This window comes from Meleagris gallopavo, chromosome 3, assembly GCF_000146605.3.
Source record: "Meleagris gallopavo isolate NT-WF06-2002-E0010 breed Aviagen turkey brand Nicholas breeding stock chromosome 3, Turkey_5.1, whole genome shotgun sequence".
Classification (NCBI taxonomy): domain Eukaryota; kingdom Metazoa; phylum Chordata; class Aves; order Galliformes; family Phasianidae; genus Meleagris; species Meleagris gallopavo.
Genome location: NC_015013.2, coordinates 33,333,420 through 33,344,041, shown reverse-complemented (window position 1 = coordinate 33,344,041; position 10,622 = coordinate 33,333,420). Strand labels below are relative to the sequence as shown.

Genomic DNA, 10,622 nt, shown 5'->3' with positions numbered 1-10,622 from the left:
CGGCGTGCGAGCCCAGCGCCGGGAGTGGGAGCGGCTCGGAGGTACCGCCGCCTCTTCAGCGGCCATGAGGGGACGGGCGCGGGCTGGGGGGTGTGTGCGGCGGGAGAGCGGGAGTGAGGGGGGGAGAGGAAGAGGAATGTGCAGCCCGGGGTCGGTGTGTTTTCTATTTTTTCTGTCTTCTGTGTGAAGCGTTTCGTGTGAAGCTAAGCGGGAAGGTGCCCTAACGGACGGCTTGAGGCTGCGGCGATGTCCTGGCGGTGAAAAACGTGGTTTGCACTAGAAAGGAATTAATCTTTATTAGCCCGATGGATGCTTTGCTCCCTCCACGCAATTGTTCGCTAAAGGGTTGTGTGTGAACAGGAGCATTATTTTTTATTATGGATTTCTTTCCTTAATTGTGTACCTTGAAACAGTTCTGCAGGATGAGCGCCGTCGCTGAAGATGCTAAGCCAGAAGATGCCAAACCAGAATCTGAAAAAAAAATATACTATTGTGAAGTGAGTGCCTTTTTAAATGGCTTTTTGGAATACATGCCAGAATACAGGCTTAAGGTATTAAAAACCACGGAAGTTAGACAGAACTGACCGAGCTGCAGTGTGGCAAGCTGGTGGGAGAGGCTGTTAATGTTGGAGGATAATTTGGCTGGTCCCTGAAAGAGCTGCTTGTCTGGTTTTGTGAATTTGGTTTGTTCTTGAGTAGTTACAGGTACTGTATAGTGGCCCCTAAAGGCTGTCTTTCAGATTTCTGTTCGTTATTCTTACAGGACCTCTAAAAGTCTCTTCTGTCTTAAAGGATGCTCCTCTGGATCAGAGCATGTTAAGTTTCTGTGTATTGGATATTGTTCCAGTAACTTTTTTTCTGGCTTATTGAAGGTATACGACAGCATGTCAAGGTGATAGGTAATGCTATCATATATTGGTCATTGTTTCTTATTGTTAATGATTGAAGAAAATAATTGTCAAGCCATATCCTGTAGTTGTTATGATGTTCTGTGGATCCTAGCGCAGATGGCCTCCTATGCTGTTTTTCGGATCCCTTTGGTAAAATGATGAATGGAGTTCCAGTTATTCTGGGATATATTTTTTGGTCTCCGATCCTTTCTAATCAATGTATGATCATTTCTTATTGGCTGGAGAATTTTGGAGAACTAAGAATCCAGTAATTGAGAGAAGGAGGGAAAGTGTATCTCAAAGATTCATGCCACCCAGTATACTTAAATATATATTGAAGTATTATTTGAACAGGTTTTCACACTGTTTCTGGTCACTTTAGTGGCATGCTCCTGATGTGATTTAAACTGCTTAAGTCATAAAAGACTTCCAGCATCTTAATGTAAAATTGTATTTCCAATTCTTACACCTTGCCAACTACAAAATATCTGCAGCATAACTGAGATGTACTTTCAATTTATCTTTTTAGGTTTGTAAAGTTCCATGTATGAGTTCTATAAGTCTTCAGTCACATTATCGTGGTATGAAGCATAGAAAGGTAACTTCTTTCCATATTACATGTTTATATTAATCTAATCTTAAACCTGGGGTTCTTGTAATAGTATTTGATTTCACAAGTATTCAAGTGCTTGTCTAACCCATTGGTAGATCTGTAGCAGCTGTTTGCTTGAAAAAATCCTAAGAACAAGAGTTTGAGGTGGGAGACTCAACTCTGTTTAGCTTGTAACTTGGAACATCAGTAGTTACTCTGAAGGCAAATGTGTATTAAATGGGAAATTGTGTTTTGAGTTGTATGGAAGTCTCATATGGTGAAAGAGTGCAAACTTTGAATTTGGGTGTAGTTAATGAATGCACTGCTGTGTTTTCCAAGACTGCATAACTCGCTTGTACTTTGAAGAAAACCAGCTTGCTTGGAGCATGAACTTTGTTTATACGTGGTAACGCCAATTCTGATTTCCTACGGGAGTTTACTCCATTTGTTTGAAGCATCTCAAATGGCAGCTTCGTATTTTACTACTTTTCCTTGTATTTTGCTTAAATTACTAGACAGTATTCTGTGGGGATGTGTTGAGAAGAGACTTTTCCAAATGCTATTTGACTGAACTTTTAACTGTATGACTGACAGTTGTCTTAGACTGAGAAGAAAATTTTAAAATGAATAAAGCCAGGGCGTGTTTGTTTGTCCATTCTTTTCCCTGTTGTAGAAGATGGCTGTCATCATATTGTGTTGTTGTGGCACTTAAAAGTGTCTGCTGTGATGTTTTCCTGATGATCTTTTATTCTTCCCGGAACCCAAGGCTTACGGCAGTGCATTTTTTCTCAAGTATTCGGGCTCCCCTTTCATTTGCAGAGTGAGGGGCATTTCTTACAGTTTGGCTTTCAAAGCTGTTCAGCAGTATTTCATAACCTGCTAGCTAATCATTTCAGTAGTGTGATGCATAAGCATTATTTGGGTCTGTGGCTCTCGGAATTTGGTCATAGTGTTCTTTGTTGAACCAACAGAAATGTATAGTGTGGTAGTATTTTTCATGTCCTGTTCAGTATTCTTGCTGATTCAAGAAGTTCTTTTGTGGTTTTGTGGTTCTTTCTTTTTATTTCTTAGCTAACCCTCATAGTGATTGAATTACTGCTGTTTCTCCCTTTTAAAGCAGAAAAACCAGTGCCAGTTCTCCCAGCAAATCCACGTATTGCCTTCCTAATCTTCCATTTGAGTAAATAGCTCTATCCTTGGCTACATTCTTTTAAATTTATTGAACTAATGATGGCTATGAACTGATAGTGAGCAAGCATCAGACATGTTGGAAACTGGATGATTATTAGGTGTTGAATGTCAGTGCTGGTATGGAGTCCTGGTACATCACATGGCTACATTTCTATAGGAGTAAGTCTGCAAGGACACACTGTCATTATTTTCAAGTACTTTTAATGCCTTACTTTTAATTAAGAGATGGCAGAAGGTCAAAATTCATTGAGATACCAAAGAAATCTTAATACCACCAACTATGAGGTTGCCATAAAAGTGTTAAGCTTATGTTCTTTTTAAGACAGACTACATATTGATAATGAATAGTGCTTTGTTTATATTCCTTAACCAGAATAATTCTTCAAAATTGACTTTTTTTTCTGGTTTGTTACTACATTAGAGTTTTTTATGTGGAGCCTTTTCTATTTGTACTTTGATATGAAGATATAGCATCTTTTTCCCGACGGGTCTGAGTAATTACCTAATTGAATAACAGATAATCATTGATCTAACCAGAAAGATCAAGTGATTTGTTTACAAAATATTAGGCAATATTTTAATCATGTAGTGTACCTCTTCAGAGTTCTTGCAGTCCTGAGAATTGATCTATGTTGTTGTGTCAAGAATTTGGTTTTTTTTGCACTAACTTCCGTATTAATGAAGATGATGCTTCCTGTCCTTATGCAGGAGAATAAGCAGAATATGCACCTAATGCTGATAATTCACAAGGCCTAAATCCTGTAAAAACTACTGATGTGAAAAGATTGAAACTGGGAGGGTTGCAGTGCAAGGCTGTGTATATCTTACATTTTGAATGTCTTACTACCTTTGTACAATTGCATGCTGACAGGCTTCGTGGTTTCATTGATGAACAAATATTGGTAGGGGGAGGATTAGAGTAGTATTCATGTATTTTTCATAAAGTTCTTAGCTCTTAGGAAGTTGGAATGGGCTTGTATTATGTGTGTACTTTGAAAACAGTTGAACGTTTATTGTAAACTGGTTAGACAATACAGTTTTATATAAGTTCAGTCGTACTTCTTATTGTACAAAGCATAATAGGGATTTTGTGCTGGAGAGGAAATCCTGGAGTGGAGTGTCTCTTTTTTTTTTTTTTCTTTTTTTTTCCCCCCCTGCATTTTGAGCAGTTCTTTGTAAGCATTGCCTCTTCTGTTAGCTGTCTTTGGAGCCCAGATGAAGATTCTCCTGATTATATCGAGGACTCCCACTTCCTGTTTTCCCATCCTATGTTGGGAGAGTAGGAATGCTCAAATTCAAGAGAAGAGTCTGGATTCAGGACTTTGCGACCTCATCAGAAATGAGAAGATGCTTGGGTTTTTTCTTGACCATTTATGTATTCTTGATTCTGCTCCACCTTTTGCCACTGTTTGCCATGCATCAGAACTGTTGATTGAAAATAGCCAATGTGCAGGCAATTTACTTATCCTATGGCATGTTATTAAAATCAACTGTGCTTGGAAAAAGCATTTATTTTAATACTTGGGTTAGTAACATAGGTTTCAGATACTGGAAACTTGCCTTGACGTTATGCTGTTTGTGAAGTGTATCAAGTGCTTAGTACACTGTTAATGCTCTGCAGCTTATCTGCAGGATTCAAACTGCTTTAAACTGTACAGCTTTTCCTACACAAAGAATATGTTCATGTCAACCTCACACTGCAAGCAATCCAGGAGACTCCCGCAGTCTGTTGAAGATAACTTCCTGGTCCAGGTATTGGACAGACCAGCCAGAGAAGAAGTGTTACTCAATCTGGTGCTTGCCAGTGTGGAGGAGATTGTTAAACAAGTTAAGATTGGAGGCAGTTTAGGCTGTAGCAATCATGCCTTGGTCAAGGTAGTGATCCCTAGGAATATGGGCCTGGTCAAAAGCAAAGTCAGGACCCTGAACTTCGGGAAGGTGAACTTCAGGCTGATTAAGGAATTATTGGATGTAATCTCCTGGGAAGCTTGGGGGCAAAGGAGAGGAGCTGACAACTCTTCAAGGACGCCTTTCTGAGAGCACAAGAGCTCTTCAACCCCCAGCACAGGAAATGATGTGGAGGAGGAAGGAAACTGATGTGCCTGAGTAAGGACTTACTGAAGGGAAAAGAAGGAACAATACAGGCAGCAGAAGCAGGGATGGATGGCCTGGATAGAATAATACAGGGATGAATCTGGACACAGACGTCCAGCTAGGGCACAGATGGAACTGTGCTTGGTGAGGGATATGAAAACTGGAATTCTGTAGGTATATTGATCAGAAGAGACAGGCCGAGGAGAGTGTACCCCCTTTGATAAATGAGAAGGAGGAACTGGCTACAATGGATGTAGGGAAGGCTGAAGTTCTTCAGTGAGTTCTTTGCCTTGGTCTTAGATGGCTGTCAGTCTTCCTGAGCCTGTTGTGTTATTGTGTCCTCTGAGCGAGTTTTGGGGGATGCAAAATCTGTCCTACTGTAAGAGTAGAGTAAGACTGGGACCATCTCATAAGCCTGGGTATGTACACATCAGTGGGTCCACATGACATGCATCCCAGGATCCTGAAGGAACTGGCTGATGTGATTGCCAACTTATTCTCCATCGTGCTTAAAAAGTTGTGGCTCTCAGGCAAAGACCTCCATAACTGAATAAAACGAAACATAACTCCCATTTTTAAGAAAGAAAGAAAGGAAGAACTGGGGAACTACAGGCTGGTGAGCCTCACATCTGTGCCTGGGAAGATCATGGAGCAGATCCTCTTGGAAGCTATGTAAAGGCACGTATGAGATGAAGACAAGATATGAGACAGCCAGCATAATTTCAGGAAAGGCAGATCTTGCCTGACCAATCTCTGTTATGGAGCGATGGCATTGGTAAACAAAAGAAGAGCAACTGATGTTGTTTATCTGGACTTGTGCAAGGCTTATAACGTGATCCTGTAATACCTCCTTATCTATCAGCTGGGGAGATAAGGATTTGAAGGCTGGATGAAGGTGCTGGATAAAGAATTGGTTGGCTGGTTGCAGCCAAGGTGTTTGGTCAATGGATCTATATACAAGTGGAGACTGGTAATGAGTGGTGTCCCCCAACGGTCAGTCTTGGGACCAGTGTTCTTCAATGTATTAGTGATGTAGGCAGTGGGATTGAGCATACCCGCAGCAAGTTTGCAGATGACACCAAGCTGAGTGGTGCATTTGACACAATAGAAGGGAGGAATGCCATGAGAGGGAAGTGGACAGGCTTGAAAAGTGGGTATTTTCTAATGTTCAACGAGGCCGAGTGTGTGATGTTGCACTTGGGTCAGAGCAGTTGCAGACATAAGTGCAAACTGGGAGAAGAACTCATTGAATGCAGTCCTTCGGAGAGGGACATGGGAGACCTGATGGACAAAAAGCTTAACAGTGAGCCACCTGTGTGCTCTTGCATCTGGGAAGGCCAAATGTTTCCTGGGCTGCGTCAAAAGAGGAGTGACCAGCAGGGTGAGGGAATTGATTGTCCTCCTCTACTCTGCCCTCGTGAGGCTGTAACTGGAGTTCTGTGTCCAGGCCTGAGGCCATCAGCACAAGAAAGGCATTGGAGCTGTTGGAGTGGGTCCACAGGAGGACGGTGGAGATGATCAGAGGGCTGGAGCACCTGTTCTATGATGACAGGCTGAAGGAGCTAGGCTTGTTCTGGAGAAGAGAAAGCTTTGGGACCTCATTGTGTCCTTCCAGTACCTGAGAGGAGCTTGTAAACAGGAGAGAGACCAACCTTTTACACAGTGTTGTAGTGAAGGGACAGGGGGAAATGACTTTAGACCAAAGGAGAGGAGATCTAGGTTAGATGTTTGGAGGAACTTTGCTCAGAGGGTGGTGAGGTGCTGGCACAGCTGCCCAGGGAAGCTGTGGTGCCCCATCCCTGGAGACTCAAGGCCAGGTTGGATGGGGCCCTGGGCAGCTGAGCTGGTGGGGGGCAGCCCTGCCCACAGCACGGGGTGGGACTGGGTGGGCTTTGAGGTCCCCTCCAACCTAAGCCCTTCTGTGAATAAATGGAGTTTCTGTTAATTCGCTGCTAATGTAGCTTACGTGATTTCAAGGGTGTATGTATTTAGGAAGAATTAAATGATGTTTACATAATTAACTGCATGTGAAACAGTGTTTTGTTTGATAACCCTTAACCTTGAAATGTATGGAAACTAATCTCAGAATGTGTCTAGGAGGTTGGAACCCTGAAAGACAGCAGTTTTTGAGTTTTGACTTCTCATAGTTAGACACTTTGTTTAAAAGTTACTCTAACTGTTCACAGTCTTAGCTCAAAAACAGTTGCAATTTGCTTGTGACACAAGGACAGAGAAAAAGTTTCTTAGTATGTGAGAATATTCATTCTCAACGTAGTTTTGTTGTTCTTTTTTCTTTTGTTTTCCTCTTGCTTTATTTTTAAAGCACTCACTAGGGAAGTTCCATTTTACTTGTTTCACAGTTGAGACTGATGAATCACAACATTTTTAGTGTTAAAGCAGTAATCTAAATGCAGTTGAAATTGGTTGTCCTGAAGTGGACAGGAAGAAACTTTCTTTCCGCAGCAGCTCGCAGTTGCTAATATTTTTCAACGCTTCTCTGAAATGTCAGGTATTAACAGCTGTTTATTGTAAAACTGGTGTGGAATGACAAGTGGTTTTATGCATAGCAAAAGTACTTGTGGCAGGATAACTGGAAGGAAGACCCAAGCTTACAAAATCCTGCTGAGTTCATACAGCACCACCCACTCACTGTCTGTGATGCTACTGGGATTAAATGACTTCCTTTTTTTTTCTATTTTGTTTTTAGCTACCGTGAAAGATCAACTGTTTAGCTTCTTGAAAAGAGACAAAACTGTTGTGTTAGTCTTGGTTGTTATTGAGCTGTCACAGAATCACAGAATCACACAAAATCACAGAATTGTAGGGGTTGGAAGGGACCTGTAGAGATCATCGAGACCAACCCCCCTGCCAAAGCAGGTTCCCTACACCAGGTCGCACAGGTAGGCGTCCAGGCGAGACTTGAATATCTCCAGAGAAGGAGACTCCACAACCCCCCTGGGCAGCCTGTTCGCACTCATGTGCAACATATCTTCCATGGCACTGAGTACTGAAAATAGAGCACTGATCTCTGTGAAGTGCTCATTAGTAAACAACTCTATTTGCTGCGAATGATGACGCTTCTTTTCATTTTTTTGGTGGCAAGTTTGTACATATTTGCTAAAAAGGTCTAAAAGTAAGTCAGTATTGGTTTTAGCCACGTTTTAAAATGGAACTTTAAATTACTCTTTTTCTCAAATGCTTCCAAAAAGTGATCTGTTCTGGATTCAGCTGATGAAAGCCACTTTTCCCGTTCTTCATGACAGAATAAACTTTCAGGAGACTTGGCTACCCTGGAATTTTATACAAACCCACCCAATATGTTGGGAAAGCCACTTTTTTGTTAGCTTGTTATTCTTTCCCGTGTGAGGTTTTTTCTTGATGGAAGTACAGTTTTTGGAACCTTAGGGGCTGCAGTCATGTGGAAACCAAAGTTTTGTCTAGTATCTTAAAATTTCATTAATATCAGGGCTTTCTTGAAATTTACCTCATGTTAACCGTAAGTATGCTTTTGCCAGTACTTCGAGCTTTTGCAGATAATCATAAAGGCTCATTTTTTCCTATTTGATAATGGAAACTTTGGCCTGTATTGTAATTTGTCTGCAAAGGCTTCATTCAGGAAGTACGGGATTTTTCTTTCAAGTGGCGCAGCACATTAATTTCTTTTTCTTATTTTATTTTGGGATGACTTGCATCATTACTAAAGAAAGAAGAAGCACTGAGATTCAAGACTGTCTATTGTAAGTATAATGCTTTTATCTTTTCAGCTTCTTAGTGTAGATACTGCTTGGGGGGTTTAATATTTGTTGCTTTTCCAGTAGTTTGTATATTTGCATTTGTCAGATCTGTACACCTGTAACTATGGTTCTCTTTATATGCTGAACATTTTTTGAGGTATTTATCTAATGAACTGTTGAGTTAATACATACTTACTAGTACGATGCCTTAATTTTGCCTTTCCACTTCTAAGTACCAATATATCTGTTTAATAGAGAAATAGGTAGGCCGTGGCTTAGTTTCTTCCTTCCCAAGCTAAACTGTCTTGTGCTTGTTGTTAGCTTCATGCTTTCATTGTTAAGCTTTAGGCAGTATGCTAAGAATCTATACAAGTAGGCTAACACAGCACAGATGCTGCTTTGCCTGTGCTGAACTTGCCTAGCTACATCACAAGAATGTTATGCCTTTCTTCATTGTAGTGTGGACTTGGAGTAGCAAAGATCCATTCAATGTAAACTGAGTTGTTGGGGAATGTTTTCCCATAAAATGAGAATATGGATCCAGACTGACATGTGCCAAGAAAATGAGAGTAAATGGTAAAAGGACTCAAAATCTGGGATATGACTTGCTTCAGAATGGTGTTTGGTAAAAGCACGGATGCACAAGATTTTAAAGTACCCCAAGCGGAGAACACTGGCATATATGGAAGTAGTGAATAAAAACTAGTGTGAAGATTATAAATTGGAATGGACATACAGTCATCGCAAGAAATAAACCTTTCATTTCTAGTTCATTTTTTTAGTGTTTTTCCTAAGAAGCTAGGCTTACGGAAACGCATTTTGGCTTTGATGTCTGTTCTCCAGTGTCTTTTGAACCAGATTAGTCAGAATGGATTCCAAGTACGTATCTGCACAGAAAAATGTGATGTCAGCCCTTCACTGCTGGAAGCACTGCTGGCTGAGCTCACCTCTTACTGCACTCTGAAGAATCAGCACAGGAGGAAGATCCAGCAAAAGCATTGGTCAGAGTCTTTTTCCCAAGAGGCTGGCCTTCATTACCTGCACTGGTGGTTTTGGGCTGAAAACAGAATGTTAGTGCAAGGCACGTCATTCAAGTGTGTGAACAACTCTGAGACGTTCTGCATCAGTAGATATAAGATCTGCATGCAGTGCTGCTCTTAGAAATGTTGGTAATGCTACTTCTTGACAAATTCTGCAAGAGTTCTGAAGATACACATGTCTATGCAGTGTCCCGTGGATTTTCAGCAGTGTAGAATTTTATTGATATCTCAGTAACAACAGATTTCTTTGGCCATGGGTGGAATATTTTTAGAGGAAGATGAGTTTCTATACCATTCTTTGGATTTCGTATTGGAAAAGATCATTAAGGATGGTACTGATGATGAATGTAATCTTGTAAGCTTGATTGCTGAATGGTTTCTGCTTCAAGAATGTAAAGTCTTCTTTTGGAGGAGTAATGCAAAAGATGCATAGTATGAAAACTGAAACTTGATTAAGAGGACAGAAGAAAGTGTGATAGCAAGACAGTAGGAAGAGTGGCGGGATGCAGGTGTCTGTTGCAAAGACCTACGCTTCTGGAAAATGATACTGCTTAATCTACTGTAGGCTCAGCATTTCATGAAGGTTCAATGTAAGAACATATGGTTGTTTCAGCCACAGCATCTCCTGACGTGTCATCGTTAAAAGTTTTTCAGCTGAGATATATCTTATGGAAATGGGTAAGTCCCTTATTGTTAAGGAAGGTAGTCTTCATATGCAACTTGAGGAAACAAACTGAAGCTAACTTTCAGAGTGGTCACAGCATCACAGGATGCCACAAGGCAGAAACTTTACAAGGTGTGCTTTGTTTAATCCAGAAAATCCCGAACCACAGTAATCCACGTTGAAGAATAAGCATCTTTTTACTTCTAATGTGGAATGAGTATGCGTAGTACTGATGTCTCCTTTATTCTGCTTTGTCTGTCTTGACCTGTACTTCACTGAAGACCTGCACATGGGAAGCCAACTTTGTAAGCTCTTGTTACAGTTGTCGTGTCCAGAGAAGGCCAAAAGTTAGCCTGCTGAAGTTACTTATTTGTCTTAGGGATGCAAGTGGTTTTCTGTTTGCTTGTTTTTTTTTTT

At 40.9% G+C, this 10,622-nt stretch overlaps 1 long non-coding RNA gene across 1 annotated transcript; it reads left to right on the top strand.

Annotated features, from left to right (window-relative positions):
- LOC104910197 lies at positions 1-10,589 on the top strand. Its single transcript, XR_004159211.1, has 4 exons — positions 1-41; positions 414-497; positions 1,420-1,488; positions 8,471-10,589. It is a non-coding gene; the product is annotated as an uncharacterized LOC104910197 (long non-coding RNA).
- Positions 10,590-10,622: the final 33 nt, after the last annotated feature.